This window comes from Helianthus annuus, chromosome 11 (assembly GCF_002127325.2).
Source record: "Helianthus annuus cultivar XRQ/B chromosome 11, HanXRQr2.0-SUNRISE, whole genome shotgun sequence".
Taxonomy (NCBI): Eukaryota; Viridiplantae; Streptophyta; class Magnoliopsida; order Asterales; family Asteraceae; genus Helianthus; species Helianthus annuus.
The window spans coordinates 155,848,397-155,872,681 of record NC_035443.2 but is presented as its reverse complement, the minus strand read 5'-3'; the positions used below and the strand labels follow the sequence as shown (position 1 = coordinate 155,872,681).

The 24,285-nt window shown below is 38.1% G+C and overlaps 1 long non-coding RNA gene across 1 annotated transcript; it reads left to right on the top strand.

Moving 5' to 3' along the window:
• The first annotated feature begins 4,694 nt into the window (after positions 1-4,694).
• Positions 4,695-5,119, top strand: LOC118484260. The gene is made up of 2 exons (XR_004873072.1): positions 4,695-4,755; positions 4,831-5,119. It is a non-coding gene; the product is annotated as an uncharacterized LOC118484260 (long non-coding RNA).
• Positions 5,120-24,285: the final 19,166 nt, after the last annotated feature.

Genomic DNA, 24,285 nt, shown 5'->3' with positions numbered 1-24,285 from the left:
CATCTTCTACAAGCTGGCTTAGATCACAAAGATCTAAACCCTAGCTTTCTCTCACTAACACATAGTCTCTCTCTCTCTAGAATTCACACCAGGAGGATGAACGAGTGGGAGAGGTGCACCAAGCTACAAGAGTTGCCCTAATCTACACAATACACACATATATATAGGCTAGGGACTAAACCTCGGACAAACCAATTCTACACATAAAACTCAGACAAAAGTTCTCCTAAAACTTGGACAAGTTGTCCAAGGATAAACCTTGGACTAACTTTCAAGACATGTACAATAAAGACCCTAACAATTGGAAGGCATGCACTTTTCACCCAAAGTGCATTAACAACTCCCCCTTGATCAATGCATGGTCTTCATGTGGTCTTGAATTCTTCATTATGGTTGACTTTAACTTGGACTTCTGCTTTGGTTGACCAGAACTGATAAGCGACAGTTACCCGGCAGGAACTGCACTTACAATATTCGGCCCGAGTGCAGCGTGTACGACTCCGTGATTGTGTATTAATAGTGTACAATTTATCGTTAATCCGTTCCTCAAATCATGATTTTATGTTACACAAATTTTGTCTCCCAAACAATCGGTTCGTAAAATCGTAATCATGTATTTTTACTCATATCCCATTTACCAGCACCTGCACATGCATTCATGGTTTATCCATATTCTCAATTGCACAACAACATTTAATCACGATTCTTTCTACTGGTTCGGCTAATACATAACATGCACCTTAACTTCAGCCTATGTTAAATTGTATTAAGACTTAATTAACATTCTAGAGTATAAAGCATCATGAATCAGTTTTATACCAACCGTGTAGTCATGTAAACCTTAACTATATAGCATGTATCTCATATTCATCACCTCTCATCATGCAAAAGTTATCCAGTCCTTTGTGTACAACCATGCCACAACTCAAACATCCCTACTGATATCGAGGATATATCTATACTACTTTAATAAGGATATGTGAAGGACAAGATGGTAATTGAACAAGGTGTTGAAAAAACACTTAATGCACAATGTACAACTGTTAAGGCACAAGAAAACACAAACCCTTTTACCCTTTACAAGGGTATACATCTGCCGTCCAAATGTTTTACTTTCTCACACGGATCAACATCGGGACCGTCCATTTGACTTCACACGGATCACCATATGCTTTCTCTCTCAATGCTCACACATCTCACAAAACAACATCAGATCTTCTTCTCTCTCTCTTCTCTCTCTCTTCTCGGCGATCTAGGGTTTCATGAGATCTATCACCAGATCCGTTTGAATCTATCACCAGATCCGTTTCATGAGCAGATCTAGGGTTTCATGAGATCTATCACAAGCTTTATCTGGCAAGGGATCCGTTTGATGTTCTGATGTTGTTGCAATGAGTGTTATATATCTTACCATGTTCTTTTGTGATTCTTACTTTTCTGGTGAAGCGGTTGACGGATGTTCGAACGACGAAATCTGAGGTTTACGAAGGATTTTCGCATGTGTTTTGTGATGAATCGACTCAGGTTAGGTTTATCTTTAATCTTGATGTGGATTTGTTAGTAGATGCGGTTATTTCAAATTAGGTTGAAAGTTTTGTGATATTTGAATTTGTATTTTTGGTGATGATAGTTAGGTTAATTTCAGATATGACATAGTGAAAGGATAAATTGTTTTTGTAGTTTTGATTTTACTTTGTTCTGTTATATTTTGATCTTTTCCTTCATTTTTGGGACTGATATGTGTCATGGTTTTGTGAAAATCTGAGGTTTACGAAGGATTTTCGCATGTGTTTTGTGATGAATCGACTCAGGTTAGGTTCTAAATGTTGATTTATCTTTAATCTTGATGTGGATTTGTTAGTAGATAGATGCGGTTATTTCAAATTATGTTGAAAGTTTTGTGATATTTGAATTTGTATTTTTGGTGATGATAGTTAGGTTAATTTCAGATATGACATAGTGAAAGGATAAATTGTTTTTGTAGTTTTGATTTTACTTTATTCTGTTATATTTTGATCTTTTCCTTCATTTTTGGGACTGATAAGTGTCATGGTTGTGTGATAATTATGATAGTTAGGTCAATTTTAGATATGGAATAGTGAAAAGATAGATTGTTATGTATTTTTGATTTTAGTTTGTTCTGTGGGATGCTCGATGAGCAGATCTAGGGTTTCATGAGATGTATCACGAGCTTTATCTGGCAAGGGATCCACAGATTTGAACAAGGGATCCGTTTGATGTGGATTTGTTAGTAGATGCGGTTATTTCCTACATCCGATGTTTTAGTTAGGATTTACCTTTTTAATTTTTTTTATGTTTACTTGTTTGTTTATATGTCACATGCAGATTAGTAAGACAAAGGTGTTTCTAAGGGCCGGACAGATGGCAGAGTTTGATGGTTGTCGGACTAAGGTCCTAAGTTATACGACCTAGATGGCTTGGATAAGCTGAGCCTGTGAGGGTATGATGCATAAGCTGAGCCTATGAGGCTATGATGCATAAGCTGAGCCTGTCGACTCTATGATGCATAAGCTGAGCTTGTGTTCTTAATATGTCTGAACTGAAACTGTTAAGGCTATGATGCATAAGCTGAGCCTGTGAGGTTACATATGTGTTTCTTGTGCTTAAAACACTTGTACATCATGCTTTAAAGGTTGTTTAAGTTTAGTGGAAAATTACTCTTGTACATCATGCTTTAAAGCGGGGTTACATAACACAATAGACTGTGATGATGATTGTATTTTGAGGGTACATAGAAGATCCGAGTAGCATCTTGGCGGGGCAATATCCAGGTTGCATAGTTCTCACTTTGCAACCGTGTGTTGCAGCCATGGCTTTACCCGTAGTTGTGTTCATCTCTCAATTACATGTCTGAGTCTTCCAGTTGTAAAAGTATTATCACAGATTCACAGATCTAAAAGTACATGTCTGAAAGACAGATGTTGATTTATCTTTAATCTTGATGTGGATTTGTTAGTAGATGCGGTTATTTCAAATTAGGTTGAAAGTTTTGTGATATTTGAATTTGTATTTTTGGTGATGATAGTTAGGTTAATTTCAGATATGACATAGTGAAAGGATAAATTGTTTTTGTAGTTTTGATTTTACTTTATTCTGTTATATTTTGATCTTTTCCTTCATTTTTGGGACTGATAAGTGTCATGGTTTTGTGAAAATCTGAGGTTTACGAAGGATTTTCGCATGTGTTTTGTGATGAATCGACTCAGGTTAGGTTCTAAATGTTGATTTATCTTTAAAGCTATGATGCATAAGCTGAGCCTGTGAGGTTACATATGTGTTTCTTGTGCTTAAAACACTTGTACATCATGCTTTAAAGGTTGTTTAAGTTTAGTGGAAAATTACTCTTGTACATCATGCTTTAAAGCGGGGTTACATAACACAATAGACTGTGATGATGATTGTATTTTGAGGGTACATAGAAGATCCGAGTAGCATCTTGGCGGGGCAATATCCAGGTTGCATAGTTCTCACTTTGCAACCGTGTGTTGCAGCCATGGCTTTACCCGTAGTTGTGTTCATCTCTCAATTACATGTCTGAGTCTTCCAGTTGTAAAAGTATTATCACAGATTCACAGATCTAAAAGTACATGTCTGAAAGACAGCTTGCTTGCTGCAGTCTCTATAAAGTACTATACGATATATCACTTGGATGTTTCCCAAGTGTTCTATGATGCATAAGCTGAGCCTGTGAGGCTATGATGCATAATAGACTGTGATGATGATCCAGGACAAGATGGTAATTGAACATCCGTCAAGCTCTTCCTCACTGTGATGATGATCAATAGAGAAGATCTGATGTTGTTTTGTGAGATGTGTGAGCATTGAGAGACAAAGCATATGGTGATCCGTGTGAAGTCAAATGGACGGTCCCGATGTTGATCCGTGTGAGAAAGTTAAACAACCTTTAAAGCATGATGTATATTAAATTTATTTTAAGTTAATAGTGTACTGGGTATAACTAATATCAAATCTTTACTAATACTTGATTTCTTTTTATGATGGTTGACTTTGCGAGAACTAACGGAGCTTGTGTTCTTAATATGTCTGAACTGAAAGTGTTTGAGGCTATGATGCATAAGCTGAGTCTGTCAGGTTACATATTTGTTTCTTGTGCTTAAAACACGTGTACATCATGCTTTAAAGGTTGTTTAAGTTTAGTGGCAAATTACTCTTGTTGTGTACTCCGGATTTTGTGTTCTTAATCTGTCTGAACTGAAAGTGTTTGAGGCTGTGATGTGAAAGCTGAGCTTGTGTTCTTAATCTGTCTGAACTAAAAGTGTTGAGTCTATGATGCATAAGCTGAGCTTGTGTTCTTAATCTGTCTGAAGTAAAAGTGTTTTGAGGCTGTGATGCAAAAACTGAGCCTGTGTAATCTATCTGAACTGAAAGTGTTTGAGGCTGTGATGCAAAAACTGAGCCTGTGCAAGGTTCGCTCGGTCCAACAACTCAAGCAAATGTTTTCTTTGCATTTTAGGGGGAACATGTGTGCTTCTCTCCCAGGGCATACAAAACACAGGTTATTGGCGGCAACCCGCCATATTTAACATATAAAAAAACTTTATATGTTAAATTTGGCGGGCTTCCGCCAATAACCTGTGTCTTGTATGCCCTGTGGAGAGAAGCACCCATCTTCCCCCTAAAAAACATAGAAAACATTTGCTTGAGTTGTTGGACCGAGCGAACCTTGCATAATGCGTCAAGGGAAACTATTGGTCGAGCGAGACATTTGTTCAGGTATCCTTATTTCATGATAAAATGATTATGAATAGCTGTGCATAAACTAATCGCAAGTTTGTTTGGTATATGCAGGGTAATAGGGAACAGCAGTGTTCAGCACTGTGTCATTCTTGCTTGGTGCCATCACCTCAGTTGTCTCTGGCTTACCATCCGTGTACTTTACTAAAATTTGATCGGTGCAGTGAGCATGCGAGCGCAACAAGTGCAGCCGCAGCGGCGCGGTGAGGGCAGCCGCAACGAGCGCAGCGGCATGGCTAATAAAAAAATAAAAAAACTGCCACCTCTAAGTAGATATGTATCAGAATGTACAAATTCATATTTATTGTTTTGTTTATGCGTTTAATCGTTTGATTAACGACTCGATTGATTTGTTTGTAACCATTTGTCTGTAAACGAACTTATTTATCTTACTTTAATTTTTGTATTAAGCATCATCTATCGCGCCTTTGCTGACTGACTTTTATAGATCACTACTTTAGGGAGAATGAACAATTATCCAAATATGGAGATACTAAATCTGCTCGAGGTATGATGCTGGTTGAACTTAAGAAACTAATTGAAGGAAATCCTTTATTTTGTGACAAATTTCAGTTCCAAACCTTAGGAATTCAAGATTAAGGACTCTTACAAACCTAAGACTGTTTGGGAAATTTTTGACTATGTTTTGTACATCTTACAATATAGTAGTTAATGTTAGTTATTTGTGAATTTGTATCACAATTTGAACCAACAAAAGCCTAGGTAGTCCGTCTATTTCAGGTAACATAACTAGAATCAAACAATTTTCTTTGTTTTCTCCTGAGTCGCACAATAACCACCAAACGCCATCACGAAACCACCAATCGCCGCAAATCGCTGATTCTCGCCGCTGAAGAAGGCCTCAACCGACCATCACATTCTGCTACACTACCACCATCGTCGTCACAAGCCACATTGGAAACTACATCCCCGTAGATAGCCCTAAACTCACCAACTTAAGTGATACCACTCCCGCCGCATCGCGCGGGTAAGTGACTAGTATATATATATATATATATATATATATATAGGGAGGGGCTCATGCGAGAACCACCCTTATTGTGAGAACCTTGAGAACCAATGTGAACACAACCTAAAATAGCTAAAAAAAAACCTAACCCCCATCCCAAAAAAAAAAAAAAACCTAACCCCCCCCCTCAAGATAAATGCTAAAAAAAACATAACCCCACCCCCCTCCCCCAAAACCTAAACCCCCTCCCCCACCCCCCCAAAAACCTAACCCCCCCACCCCCCCCCCCACCCAAGCTAAAATGCTAAAACTAAACCCCCAAAAAACCTAAAAAATCTAAAAAAAAATCTAAAAATTTTTTTTGAATTTTTTAATATTTTTTATGTTAAAATCGCTACTTTTAGAAGCCAAAAAAAAAAAAAATTTTTTTTGCCTTCGAAAAGTAGCGATTTTTTTTATAAAAAATATTAAAAAATTCAAAAAAAAATTTTTGTGTGATTTTTAGCTATTTTTAGGCATTTTTGGTGTGTTCACATTGGTTCTCGCGGTTCTCACAATAAGAGATGGTTCTCGCATGATCTTCTCCCATATATATATATATATATATATATATATATATATATATATATATATATATATATATATGAGAACGCGTAACAGCCTAAGATCCTAATCACCGTCTCTTATTTACAAACATTCAAACAGTCAGTTCGAGCACCACAAGAAAAGAAATCAACGTGAAGTCTAGATCAAAACGAAACCGCGATAACAAGCTCTTAATCATCAACTTAGAATAATCGGAATGTACCGGGTGTGGGGATAATCTACGGTGGCTGTTGCATCGACAAAGAGGGTTGCGTCGGGTGAAAGAGCAAGCGGTGTTCGGCAGGTTGTACGCTAGGGTTTGATCGATGTGAGGGAGATGAGGTATGGGAGTTAGGATTTTAATATAATACTTTAAATCATAAACTTACCTATACACCCCTCAACTATTCATAAGCATCCAACTTGCTCAATAAGTTATTATTGTTATTATTAGTATTAATTAATATTAGAACATGACTACCCTTCATGATAAAGAAATGACCTGGTCGGGGCACGTTAACATGGTTATTAGTTTCGTGTACACAAGTAACATTTATATATATAGCACACTAATCTCGTTAGTCTATATTTAACATGATGTAGAACGGTAACAAGTAGTGAAACGTAACGAAATTGGGAAGAATGAACATAACTAACCTCGGACACACGGGTTGTCACATCATCCCCAAGTTGAAAGAAATTTCACCCCGAAATTTGACAAGCCACTCAGAGAAGTGCAGTGATAGATCAGGATGACTGTGGATTTTCCTCGGGTGCCACATCATCTCTAACTTGAAAGGGAATTTCGTCCCGAAATTCACTAGTTGTATCAGGATTTGGTTGAGCAGTTTTGAACAGTTGAGGGTACTTGAGTTTCATCTGATCCTCACGTTCCCACGTGAACTCCGGCCCACGTCTTGAGTTCCAACAACTTTCGTGATTGAAATTCGACTGTGTTAACGAACCTTGACTTCCTGGTCCATATTTTCAATGGGTTCCCCAATAAACTGCAACTTGTTGCTAATCTATAGGTTCGATTCGTAAATGACATCGTGAACGTTACCCAATTCATCGGGTAACTCGAGTTGGTGAGCCATGTTACCTTTTCGATTTGTAAGTAGACTAGTGACAGAATCCATGGCGGTCTGTTCTCATTTCCATATGGGTGTTTCTGGTTGCTGATACTTCACCTTGACTTTCCCACAAGTCAAGCATCATTCACATACGTAGCTAGGTGGGGGCCTTCATGCCCGATCACTCGTGCAAGATCTATAGATCCCAGTATCTCTCATCATTACCCAGACGACCAGGATATGGATGCCAGTGTTCTTTTCTCTACACAAGTTTCCTACCGTTGCCGTATCACGAGATCCACATCCGTTCCATGAGGTAGCGAATATCGTCCGACCTGCCAAAGGTTACTTCTCTATGCCCAGCGTGGGTTCAACATGAAAATCCTCTTCCCTCAGTTCTCCAGTTTGAACAGAGCGAGTCTGATCAGGTAAGTTAGAGTCGATAGTGAGTTGCAAAACTTGTGCACGTTCAGGTTTCACAGTCGTAATCATTCGAAAGTTCCATCCAGCGATGTCATTACATGCTTTAGCTCCTTCGAAACAACGCTACACAGGAGGCCCTTGTGATTGGTCTAAATAACGCATCTGGTACCGTCCAAGTAATGCCTCCAGCTTAAATCCAAGACCATGGTTTCCGTCGCAGGTTGGGATTCGTGCAGTTCCCCTTCGTAAATCCACTACGTGCGTCATCATCTCCTCGTGTTGCATCGGCGTGTAACTGGGTCTCTGATTCGAACCATCAGGGTATACCGCTAGTTCACCCACATCCTCGGGTAAAGGCGATGTTCAGTGCATTGCAGAGTTGGGATTCGAAAACTGAAAAGACGTTCCCCTGTTTCGTCTTCCACGAGCACAACACCCTTCTGTGCTAAAGAGATTGTTGTATCCTTGAAGGGATCTTTGGGGTTGTTCCGTCCCTAACAAAATGGATCTTAGTGAGATCCATGTTTATTCCAACTTCGTTGTTTATATGACCAAAATGTACCTCTCAAATCCAGAAGCTACCTTTAACTAGACTTCACGTGGAGTGGCCCCTCCCTCAGGAGCTCTAAGATAGGATACTTATGCCGCCCATGTTATCCCTTCCTCCTGGTAATGATTCAAAACCTCATCAATAAACACAGTCGATTCTTGTGATCCATAAAGCTGATGGTGTGTTGATTAACTCGATGATCATGGTGTACAAAGTCGCAATGGTCACATTGCGTTCGATATGCCGTTCTAAGAGCATTTCCCCCTTGGGCTTCCATCTGATGATAGTTCGTTCGTTAGTCAATCCTCGAATCAAAGCTTGTCCCTCGCGACAGGTCGACAGGTTGTCAATACATGGTCGAGGCAAACGGTTCTTGACTGTCACTTTGCTGAGCTCTCGATAGTCAGTACACATATGAAAAGGCTTGTCTTCACGGATATAACTGGGCTCCCCAAAGTGAAAAACTAGGTCCGACAAAGCTCCTGTTAAACAATTCATGCAGTTGATTAGACAGCTCTTGCGACCCTCCTGGTGCAAGACGGTAAGAATACTTGTAGTCAGGGTTGCTTCTTACGTGAGATCAGACTGAGATTTCGCCTAACAGTTGTGGAGTAAACCTGAAAGTTCCTTAGGTAGCACACTGAAAGGAATCACGAACAATTGGTGGATCCTCGATCCTCTTTTTCCTTAGCCCTAACATCAGTAGCGGTTGCTGTATAGCGGAGTAATCCCCCCGTAGACGCTTCTGGCCTTCATAGGTAAAATGGCACTAGACTTTGCACTACTCTGACGCTTTAGAACAGATAACGATTCTCCAAACAAAATTTCCTCCTCACAGGGTACATCTGCGCGATTTCTGGATAACCAATCCATACTAACTACTGCATCAAAACTATCAAGGGTAGTAGAAGGAAGGTCGACGTCGAACCTTAGTCCCACAAGGTCGAGTTTGCATCCCAACAATCATATGAGGTTTCAGTTGACTTGCCATCAGCCGATTCCACAATAGGTTCGGTTTCAAGAAGTATCAGAGTCAATAAGAATAGAGATGAAGCGATTAGTTACCAAGAACGTGCAGGCCACCATTTTGCTAATCTCCTGGCGTTGCCCACGCCAATTCCAAATGCCCTTTCATGAGTACCACTTCCAGTGTTATTGCTAGTGCTACTAGAATTCCCAAAACTGCCAGCGTTCCATGGGTTGTTGGCATCTTGACTTATCATCGGCCAATCCTTGTTGAAGCCACCATCATTTCCATACCGAAAGTCATGATTTGCGAGTACCTTGATGTCATCGTGACTGTTGCTTCTAATGTTGTTTCCTGAAACGGAGTCCTACGATCTTTCACCGACAAAGTCCATCTTGTCACATATCTCTGTGCCACGTCCTAAGGCGCTACTCATAGTGCTGGCCATTACACATTTCCGCCCCATGGTCAATTGTCATCGTTTATGTCCCGATTAATTCATAGGGATTGGCTCCCATGAGCCACTGACTAGGGTTAAAGATTCGATTGGAGTCAAATTGCTGATGTTCGTTCCTGGCAATCAGGGTCGTCCAAATACTGTAGTCGGTAAGGTACTACGCTCATCCTCTTGTCCATCGATCTAGCAAGTTGGTTGAGTAATACACGGTATGTTGCGAGAGTGTTCCAGAGGGGATCACACTTCGGGATCTAAGGCATCTATACATTGAGTTCCAACAAACGAAGAGAAGTGAGAAAGGTATAGGCCAATCATTGATGTTGCAACATCCAACTCAGGGACGTTCGTACAAGCACCTAACATTCTACACAGTTCGCTAGGCGTTCAGATGTGTGTTCAGGTAATAATCGTTAGCATCGAGATTCGAGAGAATTCAGATAGGAGTGAAAAGATCACGTTCAAGTAGGAGACAATCATTGCTAGGACTCCTATAGTTTTGTTACGTTTCTCACTGATTAAAAACATAATAGAACCCCTTTTTCACTCGTTAAGCCTCACTGGGACTCACATGCACCCCACATTATTATTATGTGTGCACCCACAATAATATTGTGATTTGCATACTCATCTCAGTTCCTCCTAACTCGTGTCAAATGGTCCTTCAAACTCAGATATCAAAACGGAGGTTGTCAAAGTAATGAGGTCACAGAAATCCAAAGTCTATGACATACTATCAACGCATCATAATGTAAGCAAGCAATCCATACCATCATGCTATAGTGACAAGTGTGTGTTCGTATGTTACGTCATAAACAAGTGTTCACTAGTCATACAATGCAATGAGTAAACGAGAGACGAACCTTGCAATCTTGAGCTGAGTGTCATGGTCGAATTCTTGTTTTCAGAACTGTTCGGTTATAGTCTGGTTTTACAAAACATTTTAAAACTAAGTTCACTATAACATGGCTCTCATACCAAACTGTCACACCCCCAAAATACCACATGCGGAAACCCCCCGCAAGGCGTGTGACGTACCAGGATCTAGCCACTAATCACATTGAACCCATACAAGATTTTAAATGAAATTATCATTTATTAAGGTAAAGTATTACATTACATAAATCATGACTCATCGTATCCAGCGGAAGCATAAATCATAAGTGTTATATAAACAGTATAAGCAAGAACCATTAGACTTGTCTTGCCTTCCTATGCCTTACGACCCATGACCACTCCAGCATCCCAGACAGCAAGTTCCACGATCCACAAAATCTATAACCTGCGAGCATGCACACACGTGTATCAGACAACGCTGGCGAGTTCATAGTTTTTCGAAAACGTTAGTTACCAAGTGTCTAATTCTGTTCGTTGATTACAATCTCGGATACAAGACGACTCCTGATTTATTTTTCCCTTTCCCCAATGCTCCTATCAAAGCATTGGTCATGACTAGGTCATTAGTTCACACCCGTCCTCTCCGGTACGGGGTGATGGTGCCAAACCAAAGTAGCACTGCCAACTAATACCCTGTTACCTCGCCGGTAATAAACAACAAGGAGGGACTTTAATGGTGATAGGACGAGTATATTATCCAACATTCCATATTTTACGCACAAGACGTATTCCTCTCCGGAATACCCAGTTGATTTACCCAAAAACCTATCCCTCTCCGGGAAACCCAATGACTGTCCCAACCACCGGGACACATGCTCAAGAGAAATGAACTCACCTTTGATTTGCTCGGTAGAATTAATTACTCGTTTAACAAAAGTGATCAACCAAATCCTATGATAGTTACACATAACAGTCAGTTTGCATACAAGCTCAGTACGTATCATTCCACATGTATTGAACAAATAGTGCACAAAATACAAGTAGTGGCATTCATCACCCCATACACCAGTCCAATCAGTTAAGCATGTTGTATGACAATTCATTACCATGTACGGCCCCAAAACATAAAGCCCAATTACTTATGCGGCCCGTTTACGAGTATATAGTTTAATGGCTCGGGGCCCAGTGAAATGGTAAGACCCAGCAAAACTGTGCAAGTTCTGGACTATTCGGCCTAAGCCCAGCCCAAAACTTTTACGTGGTTGCCCAAATTATTTACATATTATTGGCCCAAATTATCACTCTCAAGACAATCCCCATTCCGTTAAATCTAAGCACCTTTCTATCAATTATCATTCAGCAGTTGATTTGCACACACATATACATCAAGCAGATCGGACATCATGTGAGTATCATTTAATCAATTTTAGAATTAATTCACTACCTCCCTTAACCAACTATTTTATCATTACCCTTCGGATTCAAGCCATAACAATTATCATCCTATTTATTATAAACATCTATGATAATTCCAATCAATAACATTCATCCATAAATTGAAATAATTAATCATGTCATCCAATTCTCACGTAGTGGGTGTTGGAATCTCTAATTATCACTTTGTTTGCATGACCATGTCTCACAAATCACATTACATGAAAGTATACGATCAACTAAATTTGTCTACGGCCCAATTAAATGATGCAGGACCAAGAGTTGAGGTGCGGCCCTACGAAGTTCACGAGCGAGTACTACTTGTGCAACTAGGCCCAACAGCCGATGTGCAATCCATACGGATGTTCGGCCCGAGTGCAGCATGTGCGACTCCGTGATTGTGCATTAATAGTGTACAATTTATCATCAATCCGCTTCTTAAATCATGATTTTATGTTACACAAATTTTGTCTCCCAAACAATCGGTTCGTAAATTCGTAATCATGTATTTTTACTCATATCCCATTTACCCAACACCTGCACATGCATTGATGGTTTATCCATATTCTCAATTACACAAGAACAATTAATCACGATTCTTTCTACTGGTTCGACTAATACATAACATGCACCTTAACTTCATTCTATGTTAAATTGTATTAAGACTTAATTAACATTCTAGAGTACAAAGCATCATGAATCAGTTTTATACCAACAGTGGAGTCATGCAAACCTTAACTATATAACATGTATCTCATATTCATCTCCTCTCATCATGCAAAAGTTATCCAATCCTTTATGTACAACCATGCCACAACTCAAACATCCCTACTGATATCAAGCATATATATATATATATATATATATATATATATATATATATATATATATATATATATATGAGAACGTGTAACAGCCTAAGATCCTAATCACCGTCTCTTATTTACAAACATTCAAACATTCAGTTCGAGCACCACAAGAAAAGATATCAATGAGAAGTCTAGATCGAAACGAAACCGCGACAACAAGCTCTTAATCATCAACTATAGAATAATCGGAACGTACTGGGTGTGGGGATAATCTACGGTGGCTGTTGCCTCGACAAAGAGGATTGCGTCGGGTAAAAGAGCAAGCGGTGTTTGGCAGGTTGTACGCTAGGGTTTGATCGATGTGAGGGAGACGAGGTATGGGAGTTAGGATTTTAATATAATACTTCAAATCATAAACTTACATATACACCCCTCAACTATTCATAAGCATCCAACTTGCTCAAAAAGTTATTATTGTTATTATTAGTATTAATTAGTACTAGAACATGATTACCCTTCATGATAAAGAAATGACCTGGTCGGGGCACGTTAACCGGGTTATTAGTTTCATGTACAGATGTAACATCTATATGTATAGCACACTAATCTCGTTAGTCTAGATTTAACATGATGTAGAACGGTAACAAGTAGTGAAACGTAATGAAATTGGGAAGAATGAACATAACTAACCTCGGACACACAGGTTGTCACAGAACACATTGCTGCCTCAAGTTATTGCTCCCAAGTCCTATGGATCCAACAACAAATGCGCGACTACGGTTTTGAATTCCTATTTACTCCAATTTTCGTTGATAATTCTGCTACCTTACAGATCACTAGAAATCCTTTGCAGCATTCAAAGACCAAACACATCGAGATCAAATATCATTTCATACCTGATTATTTTGATAAAAGAGTTATCGATGTTGTTAAGGTCCACACCGATGATCAACGTGCCGACCTTTTTACCAAAGCTTTTGACAAATCACGATTTGACTATTTACTAATGGTAAACGGAATTAAGGTCAAGCCAGAGTAAAACCAACATCGGAAAATCATTTTTGTAAATATTTATTTGTGTTTTCTTAATTTCTCGTACTTTTTGCATTTTTGGGGGAGTAAATTCGAAAAATACAAAAACATTAAAAAATTTCGAAAATACAAAAACATCGAAAAATTTCAAAAACGCAAAAACAATAGAAAAACAAAAATGAGTTTCCTGGTGAGCAAAAGAGAAAATGATAGTACATAAGTGGTCTGTCGAAACCTCTTTAAACTTAAAATGAAAAACGATAAGCAGCTCTATATATGATGTATCCATAGGCTCACAATCATTTTAAAGTGTGCAGGGTGATATAAAACTAAATCGACTGAAGACTGTGTGGGAACCGCTCATTGGCATATGGTCTTGGTACCGAAATTTCGTTTAATAGATTGCCGAGGTTCTGAGATACGTGGTCTTTATGTTGTTTATCATCTGGGTATCATGGTTGGCTTTTTTTCCGAAAAGCAACGGGGACGCAAGTCTAGAACTTCCATGATACCATACATACGAGTACATATCATACAAACATGTATATAATACATGATGCATATGACCTCAATAAGTGATAAACCAGCACATGTCCCAATCAATAAGTGATAATATGTCACAACTTTTATGCGGGAGTCAAGTTCGTCTCTTTGTTGGTACCATGGTACTAACCTGTTCACGGACTTGCTCTTGTGCCCTGCATGCATCGAATATCAGGTTCCTCATCAATAAATGATTTAATCACATAGGGCTTGTATTCATCCAAAAAATAAGTGAGTATCTCACATCATATACGTTGAAAACAGATGATAAATGGTATACTCACCAGTAAGATGAACTCTCGTGCATACCTTGATACGGGAATGTGTCGTGTGTGTGGATGAACACCGGTCGGTAAGTATAAATCATACCTTAACGTATCCCCTAATTACGAGTACATCTGATAAGTTGAGCTTATGTGGACAACAATACCGATAATCGTTATAGGATGCTTATCTTAATATTATCTAAGTGAACCACAAGAGTGTTTTGGCGTGACCGTACACTGATATGATTCTCTTACCCTCGAAACTCACAAAAAGAATGTCTATAAATATTTATTTAATGCTTTCCGTTTCTGCATCTCTGTATATATTTATTTACTGCTTTCCGCCTTTACATTTCAAAAACGCAAAAATACCAAAAAGATTTTAGGTGTGTTTTAATATCAACTTTATAAAAGCCAAAAAGAATTTATTTGTATCTTATTTTTGATTCTACGATGTTGGATCTCCGGTCTTTTCCACCTAAAACCTGATCGAAACCTAAAACAACTGCACCTTCGTAAACGGTCGAAATTAACAAGTTTGAAAGTTAAAATCTAAAATTGATCAAATTCTTAAAACTTTCAAACGTTGTCGGTCAGTAGTTGATTAAGAGTTGGTCTCATGCGTGTCATTTGTATATGCTGACTATATTCCAAGTAGTTATTCTCATTACGCATTTAACTTTCTTGTATGTGCAGATGCGTCATCCAAACCAGCTAAAGGCGAAGAGAACGTGTTAGAAGACAAGCTTCGGAATGAAGACACGACATGGATGCAATCAAAGGATCAAGAAGATCGAGTTGTCGCTGACCACTTCTCAACACCACAAGGATCTAAAATTCGAAGATCAACGCTTCACGAGCAACGTTCAAGGGGGAGCTTGCTGATACACTCCCTATCCTTGACACGTGAAGACTCTAAAAGATCCAACAACTATGTGAAGAAGAACCCTCACGAGCAGCATCCAAGGGGGTGTTTGTTGATACATTTTATGTGGATGCGGCTCGGTTCGGTTCAACAACATTACGAATGAAGGCTGAGGTCAATATATCCACCTATCTTGACCCGGTACGATGTGTGGATTGTATTCGATGTAAATCAGATACTTATGTGCAATCTTATTTATGTTTGGTGTTCTATTTGCTACTGTTTTGTTTATGTTCTACAAGTATACTACCAGCCTCTTCACGAAGAACATGCATGATCAGACTATTGCAACATGTCCCACGAAGAACCATGTTTTTGACTACATCCTCACGAAGAATGTAATGGGCCGAAGAACCTATGTCCACGAATAACATAATTCGTGGATTGTGAAATGGTGTCAACAAAGAACCCATGCACGTGCAGTCCATGAAAGATGGTTTGGAGGCGAAGAACCCTGGCGAAGAACATGTTGGCGAAGAATCAGAGTTCTTCGTGGACTGCACATTCTTCGTGGGCTTTGGTTTAGGACCAGCATGTATTCTTCATAGTACTTGGATATGATCTTGTTATAAAAGGGTGGTTGCAGAACAGATAAGGTAGACACATAGAATAGAACAACAGTTTGAGAGAACTTTGTTATATTATTTTGTAACAAACTCTTTTGAGGAATACATTTGTACTTTAAAGTGTGAATCTTCTACTTGTATCTCGTGTTCTTTGTCTCGATTGCATACTTGTTGGATTCTGCACAACCGGGTTTGTTCGGTAACAAGGATACGGTTAACTAGATCCTCCGCTAGTGGACCTACAAATATTTTTTCGTTCAACTACGTAGCAACACGTATCCCAAATCTCCAACTAATCCCAACTATGTGGAAGGAGTGGGACTAGAAAGCCAAAATAAAATCTCTTGAGCTATATAGCCAACTACGAATGAAAGCCCTTTAACAACTGCGGTGAGTGAGGCTAGTAAATCTAAGATGGATAGATCTGCAAGATCTAAGGCAAATAAATCTAAAAAGGATCTAAGACTAGTAGATCCAAACGACTATTTTATCTCACATAAACCCTTAGACTTCACGGGAGATTGTGAAGCCGTCGATGCCATAAAAGGGTTCGGCGAGATAGAAATCATTATAAGACATCAACGACTATGCTGAATGTGAAAAGCGATCAAATATGCATCACATTCCACTTAGGAAGATACGCTAACCTGTTGGAAGGCACTGATCCAATCCACTGGCAAGGTTGCACTGTATAACCTAAGTTGGCCTAAATCCGTGGGACTGGTCTGCGAGACATACTGCCCACCTCACGAGGTGGAGAAAGTTGAATCTGACTTTTTGAAACTGAGAATGAAAAGTCTCAACTGTTGAGCTTAAGTATCTGACTACAACTCATTATCGAGGCAAGTTATCTATCTGATTACCCCTAAGTCTAAGCGCATTGCGAAGTTTATTAAAGGACTCGCTCCGAATATCAAAGTGATGGTTAAATCCTCCCGACTTGCTACTTTCAGATCCATTGTGGATCTTGCTTTATCTCTCACTGAAGAGAAAATAGAGTCAAATTATGACTAAACATACTTAATTATCCTTAAGACTAAACATACTTGTAAAGCATAAGGGGTTAATACCCGAAATATAGAGATGGCAAAATCATCCAATATTATTACTTTCCACTCAGAAGTAAATTTGACCTTTGCCCTAACCGAGAATGAGATTCGGTTAAGAGAGGCTAGGGCCGAATTAGAGCCCAAAGAGGAAACCTTTGTTAAGGTAATCGTTGATAAGGTAATCATTGATAAGGTAATATCTTTGATAAGGTAATCGTTGGACAAGTTAAAAAGTAAATGAATCAAAACATTGTATATCGCTAGTGTGGGGTTAAGTCATCAACTAAAATTTTTATTTCCTAAATTGACCGGTTGGTGATTTATTTAAAGAAAATTCATCATTTATTTTCTAGCTATTGAGTTGTGATGCAACCATCTAGAAATCGAATGGGGTGGAACATTGATTGGTTGTTATCAATGGATAATAATATATTCCATTACCCACTACCAAAAGTAGACTAAGATCCGTAAGATTTGCATGTGAGAAAAGTCTTTCAAACCAACCATTAAAGGGATTATTGATAGATTACACAGATTCGTGGTGAAGTAGTGAGGAGAGATATATTATCTTTAATGAGCCACCAATATCCAGAAACAATTTAATTAACAAAGGATAAGTGGCAGTTAAAAATGCATACAAAATATAGATTTGTATTATAAAATTGGTTAATGCAATATGTTTTTCATATGTCTGAGATACTTTGCCACTTTGCCACCAAGAGGTTCATAAAGTAGATGTTAAAGCATAATTAATGAAGCTATGGGAATAAAGTCCACATGAAACAACAGAGGGTTTCATTATGCTGGTGAACTACATATAAGGTTCCTTGAATGTCACATGTTAGTACATTTTAGTTTGTCTGTGTACAACGAATAGGCTTTAGTATAGTTGTGTGTGCTTAATAGATGAATTGTAAGCAAACGATCAGGGGATTCTCTTCATCCATTGTATATTATTTATTGTTGTTAAATAATTTTCTGACCTTATGGATAGATATTTCACTTTGTTAGCACGTATGCTGTAATAATCGGTATCCAGTACTTTACACTTGATGAGCTTGCACAAGCTTTTATTGACAAGGTTAGTGATTATTTTCAATCCAAGTGTACATATCTTAGAGAAATTCATTGTTTTGTACTTTCATTGTTCTTCATTAGTTTGCCATAAGAAGTAAAAGCTAGAAGTTTAAGGCTGTGTCATATTCAATGGTGCATAATTCAATCACTATTCACCATAGAAAAACATTTGTTGACCATTTAAATATGTTTTAATCATAAATGCGCCGATGCAATATGATCTTATCAATAATCTGCCAATCTATCTATAAGGGTTTACTCAGTAGGGGGAAGGTTCAAATGAAAAACCAATAGTTATCGCGAAAACTCGAAAACTAACTAAAAAAGCCGAAAAAATATACCAATTTTTTTTTCTTTTTTTTTTTTTTTTGCATACCAATTTTCTCTATTTTACCTATATAAAAAAAAACTTTTTTTCAAAAAAAAAAAATTGTAGTGCACATGTGTAATAGTACACATGTGTATGTGTACTACACATGTGAATTATTACACATGTGCACTACAATTTCTTTTTTTTTTTTTGAAATTTTTTTTTATATAAAAAAACTAGCGATTTTTAATAAAAAATTAAAAAAAAAGTTTGTTTGTTTTTAGGCTTTTTTAATTAGTTTTCGAGTTTTCGCGATAAAAGTGGTTTTCATTTAAACCATCCCTTACTCGGTAGATAGTACATATATTATCCCCATCTATATGGTTCTTCACAGAATGTTGTCACTTAAAATTTTTATCCCCATTACATATTATAGTTTCAAGTAGTGGGCGATCAATGTTTTTGAATGCTTTTATATATAATTAATGTAAGGGCACGCCATTTGCAAGGCTGTTAAATGGGTGACACGAGTTTGATTGCATTGTCACAAAAGTGATATGTTTAACCTGTATCTGTATATATTCTTTAATTTCTATATTAATACGCTAAAGTTACAGCTTAAAAACATGCTCTCGTACATATAAGTTGTCTAATTTGCTACACACAAATTTGTCATATTGGTTTATGTTAAAATAATTTTAGAGTATGAAATTACTTGTTTCAGCCAATAATTTTAGAGGATGAAAATTAACCATACTTATCTTTTGCTCAATTAATTGTTGGTATAATTTCTTGATATTAGCAACTCGTTAAAGATAACAGATCCATCCTTACTACTTAAGCGCAAATCTATGCAATCTATCAATAATCCCAGTATGGTTATTTTAGCGCAAATCTATGTAATCTATCAATAATCCCACTATGGTTATTTTAATAGATTTCTGTCCCATGCAAGTTTTACGAGTCTACACTTTTGGTAGTGAGTGACCGAGGATAGTAGTGTTCCCCGACCGTCCAGATTTCTAGATGGTTGCATCACAACTCAGTAGCTAGAAAATAAATGAACTTTCTTTAAATTAATCACCAAGTGGATTTAGGCTATGCAAATTTTCCTTGACGCCTTGACCCCACACTCGTCGTGTACACTGTTTAGTTTCATTTCCTTTATAACTTGGCCGGCGACCACCTTATCATAGATTTTAATCCTAGAAACACATATACGCAAATACATCAGCTGGTGTTGTATCTTACAAATGTAATGTTCACATAAGTTTGGACATAAAATAAATTATCCTTATTTGAAAATAGATGTGTTTTATCTTTAGTTGAGGGACTATTGTTATTGAATGTTTCACTATGACAATATGTATGATTTTTTATGCGTTATAGGTGGTGGTGGTATTATACAAATTAAAGGAATAAAAAGGATAAGAAGCACATTTAATGTTTTATTTGCCATAGTTATGGGCATTATGTATCTGAGTGTAAGGCGAATAAAGAAAGAACTTATGAAGCACACTTGGCAGAGAAACATAATGAAGAGCATGAACCACGGATCAGAACTGACGGACCGGACATGTACCTTAAAAAGCTTTTTAACAAGTTGTGGTGAAGAATCCCACGTCTGCATATGCAAGGGTAACAAATCATCCTGTATTCGTAAACCTAATTTCGAATTCAGCTTTTGCAGCTGTTTTCTCTTATTCGAATTGGCGGCAACCTTCATATTGTTTTGATTGCATTTCTTCTGAGGAATTTGGTGCTTACTGCGAGCTTGCTTGTTCGACATATCAAGAAATTGTAAGGTGTGTTGATACATATTTGTGGACGCAACTCGGCTCAACGTGATTCGGATTAAGTCACAACATTCCTCGGTTGTGCACTAAAACAAATGTGGGCTGAAACACAACATTGGGCTGGACCATAGTCGATGAAACAGAAAGCTGGGCCTCAACTATCTGGGCCAAAGCCCAAAGTCGACGAAACACATGGATGTCGACGAAACAAACATGTTTCGTCGACCTTGATTCCATTTCGTCGGCTGTCTTTCCATTTCGTCGAGTATTGATTGTGTTTCACCGACCTATTCTTGTTTCGTCATAGCTGGGTCTATAAATAGACTTAAGACAGAACAGAAACAGAGAGAGAGAGGTCACAAGTGTAAGAGTTTACAGTGAGAATTTGTAAACATTGTGCTGTAACTGTTTCAAGTATTAATACAAGGGTGTTAATCATTGAATCTCCGTGTTTTGTATCTTGTGTTTCCTTATCTCTATCTCGGTTTGCATCTCCGGTTGGATTCCGCACAACCGGGTGTGTTCGATAACAAGGTTTAGGCGACTAGATCCTCCCTTAGCCGGACCTACAAGTGGTATAAGAGCCTTGGCTCTTCTCCTTTTTAAAACCGAGGTGTTTTTCGGGTTTTAGAAGCTTGTATTTTCTGGAAAAACTTTCTTAATCTGGTTAAATCTTGTTGTTTTGCTGTGTGTTTTGTTAAAAACCTTAATCTGAATTCATGTCCTCATGTTAAATATTGGTTTTTATTAAACATTTCTAGCAAAATCGCGTTTTTGAAAAATTTGTCGTGACCGGAAAACTCATATTTTTACCAGAAACTCATCGAGTTCATCTCATCTTCATAAGTGTTCTTCAAATCTTCAACCTTTTGATCTTGGTCAAGTAATTGTCAAAGTTATTTGTGTATGGAAAATTGTGATTTGATTAAAATAGTATATCACCTTACTGGTTGGTAAAATAAGCATGGTGTAGCCGAAAGTTGTATCTGTTGTGTCAGATTGAGGCAAAAAGTCACACCAACTTTTCATCAACTCTATTATCTTTTCGACGAATCAGACAGCAGACGAAACAAATTATTTTCGCCAAACACCTCCTCGACGAAACACAAACTTTAGTTTCGTCGATATCCTGTTTCGTCGACAATATTTCTGGTTTGGGCTTAGTCTGTTTCGTCGTACTATTGGGCTTCGGTTTCGTCGTTTGAGGTTTGGGCCTGTTTCGTCGCAAGAGTCTTGGGCCGTTTCGTCGATTGAAAGCCCAAAAGAACAAATCAGTTACGTCGCTGAAGTTTATGAACTTGATTCGTTGCTTAAACAAAAGAAATTGTGCTTGGTCAACAAACCAGATTCTGTTTTGTGGAAACTGTTTCGTCGTGAGTGTTGTCAACTTTTAACAGAAGGATTGTAAAAGTGTGTTAACTGCCTGTTTTAAGTGATTTTTCCAGACACTCAGTTTTAAGTATCAAAAATGAATCCGGATTGGTGGGGTAATCCGTCTACGGCGGAAAGCAAGTATCGAAGCACAGGTTTGTCACCTTCGTGGGCCGAATCTCCTGCACCCGTTTCTTCACAAGGGAATCCAATTTCAACTGGTCAATGGGCATTCGTATCAAATCAAACTCCAAGTATTCAAAGCATTCTCTTAAGCGAGAGCGAAACCGGAAGTTTAAATCGACCACCGAAATTGATGCACATAAACGAATATCCGGGATGGGTTAATAGATTTCATACATACGTCCTTGGTCAAAACATAGAATTGTGGTTACGTTTTACCACAGATTTCGATCAAGCTATCGAGACTTCCGCTTCAACTGTTGCTACATTTGCCGATCTTCCAGAAGATCAGAAAAAGGCATATGATTTAGAAAAGAAGGCATATGCCATTCTTACTCAGGCGTTGAGCAAGGATATCTATCATCAGTTCGTCAGCTTCAAAATAACAAAGCGATTATGGGATGCGTTGAAGACAAGAGGGGTAGGAAATGAAGCAACACGCCAATTGCGACACGACTTACTCAAGAAAGAGTTTGATGGCTTCACGTGTATGGAAAAGGAATCCTTGGGAGATATGACTAGTCGGTTCTATCATCTGCTTACTGAATTGGGTAATTATGGGGTAGTAACAACTCCAGCAGAGGTAGTGAAAAAGTTTGCAGATGCTTTGCCACCTCAATGGAATAGTTTCTTGGAAATTCTGAAGTACAATGGAGTTTTGGCTATAAGAAACATCAATGACTTTGTTCAGCTCTTGGCAAACAAAGATTAGGAAGAAACCCTAAAGGCGAAAAGGGTTCCAGTGCCACAGAATCCTGATATGTATTATGGAACTTCCAGCACTTCTTCTGCAAGACCCGTTTCACATGCTCCACTTCAAACGGCGTTTGTGACTAGCACTGATTTATATGGCAATCCGATACAGGTTCCAGTAAAGCCAGTGTGACAACTCGAGTTTCCAAGATTCCAATTTCGCATTTATTGCACGTTCATTGTTTGTTTAGTCGTTTACTTGCACAATTAGTTTGCTGTGAAACTGTAACGGTTTGATTCAGTTAAGTATATTGTATATTGAGCATGGTTATGTGTTAGTTATGAAAGATTTGGCAAATGTATGAAGTTGGTGGTGAAACTGTGAATTATTTTGAGATGGTGTACATATGTAAAGAATGATACTTAGGGATGTATAGAGTAATTAGTGAAACTCTAATCATTTTAACCCTAATCACTCACTAATCACCACACACAACCAAAACACATACTTGCATATTCTATAATCTTCTCTGGCAATCATTTGCTTCATCTTTGGCACAAGACTTTTACATCAATCTTGGTCTTTCAATCCATCTAGAATCAATTCAAGGTAATTGTTAATGATTGTTTGTTACTACCAATTCCTGATTCTTGTGACTCTTGTAAACCCTAAGTTCTTCATATGATGTTCTGTGTTTATTGATTTGATTTCGAGTATTGTGTTAATGATGTTGAATAGTCGAATAATCGATGCCTGACGATTTAGATACATGATATATTAAAAATCGTTGATTTGATTGATTACTGTACTATGAAATGTGTGAGATTAGGGTTTCAGGATCGTATGAATGTTGTTACGTTACTTATCGTATGTTTTTGTGCTACTAGGGTTTTTGACTTATGAATGTTAATAGTGGTCAGAGTTTCATAAGGCATGAAGCCTGTCCGACCTTTTTATTATACATGTAGTCCGAACTCTTGCTTATATTCACATGATCCGACCTTTATATAGATAACAAGGGGATCCGACTTTTAATTGATGCAAGGTTGTCCGAGTTTTAAGATAGACATCTAGTCCGACTTTTCTTGCACAAGACCCTAGGTCCGAGTTTGTTCTAATGACATAGTGTCCGAGTTTTTTTTTAAACACAACACATTGTCCGACTTTTTTTGAATAGACATAGAGGATGTCCGTAGTTTATAGGGGGAGTTGATGATGTCCGAGTTTCATGCAAGACAAGGGATCCGTCAGAGTTTTGGCTCACCCTTTGGTCCGAGTTTTAAAGCTCTTCCCCCTTGTCCGAGTTTCTAAGTAGGGAAACCCCCCCCCCCCTTGTCCGACTTTTGAGAAAGGAATGTTAAGTCAGAGTTTTGTAAGGCTACATGAGCACTAATGTCCGAACTTTGGGTTGTGATTTCATGAGTGTCTGATCTTTGTGAAGGATATAAGAGGTCCGAATTTGTTAACTTGATATTCTAAGTCCGAACTTTAAATTCTTGGTGATCTTGTCTGAGTTTTATGCGTGATGCCTTGATATATAAATATATTCCGAGTTTGAATGTGATGCATGATCCGAGCTTCCTTTTAATACTAAG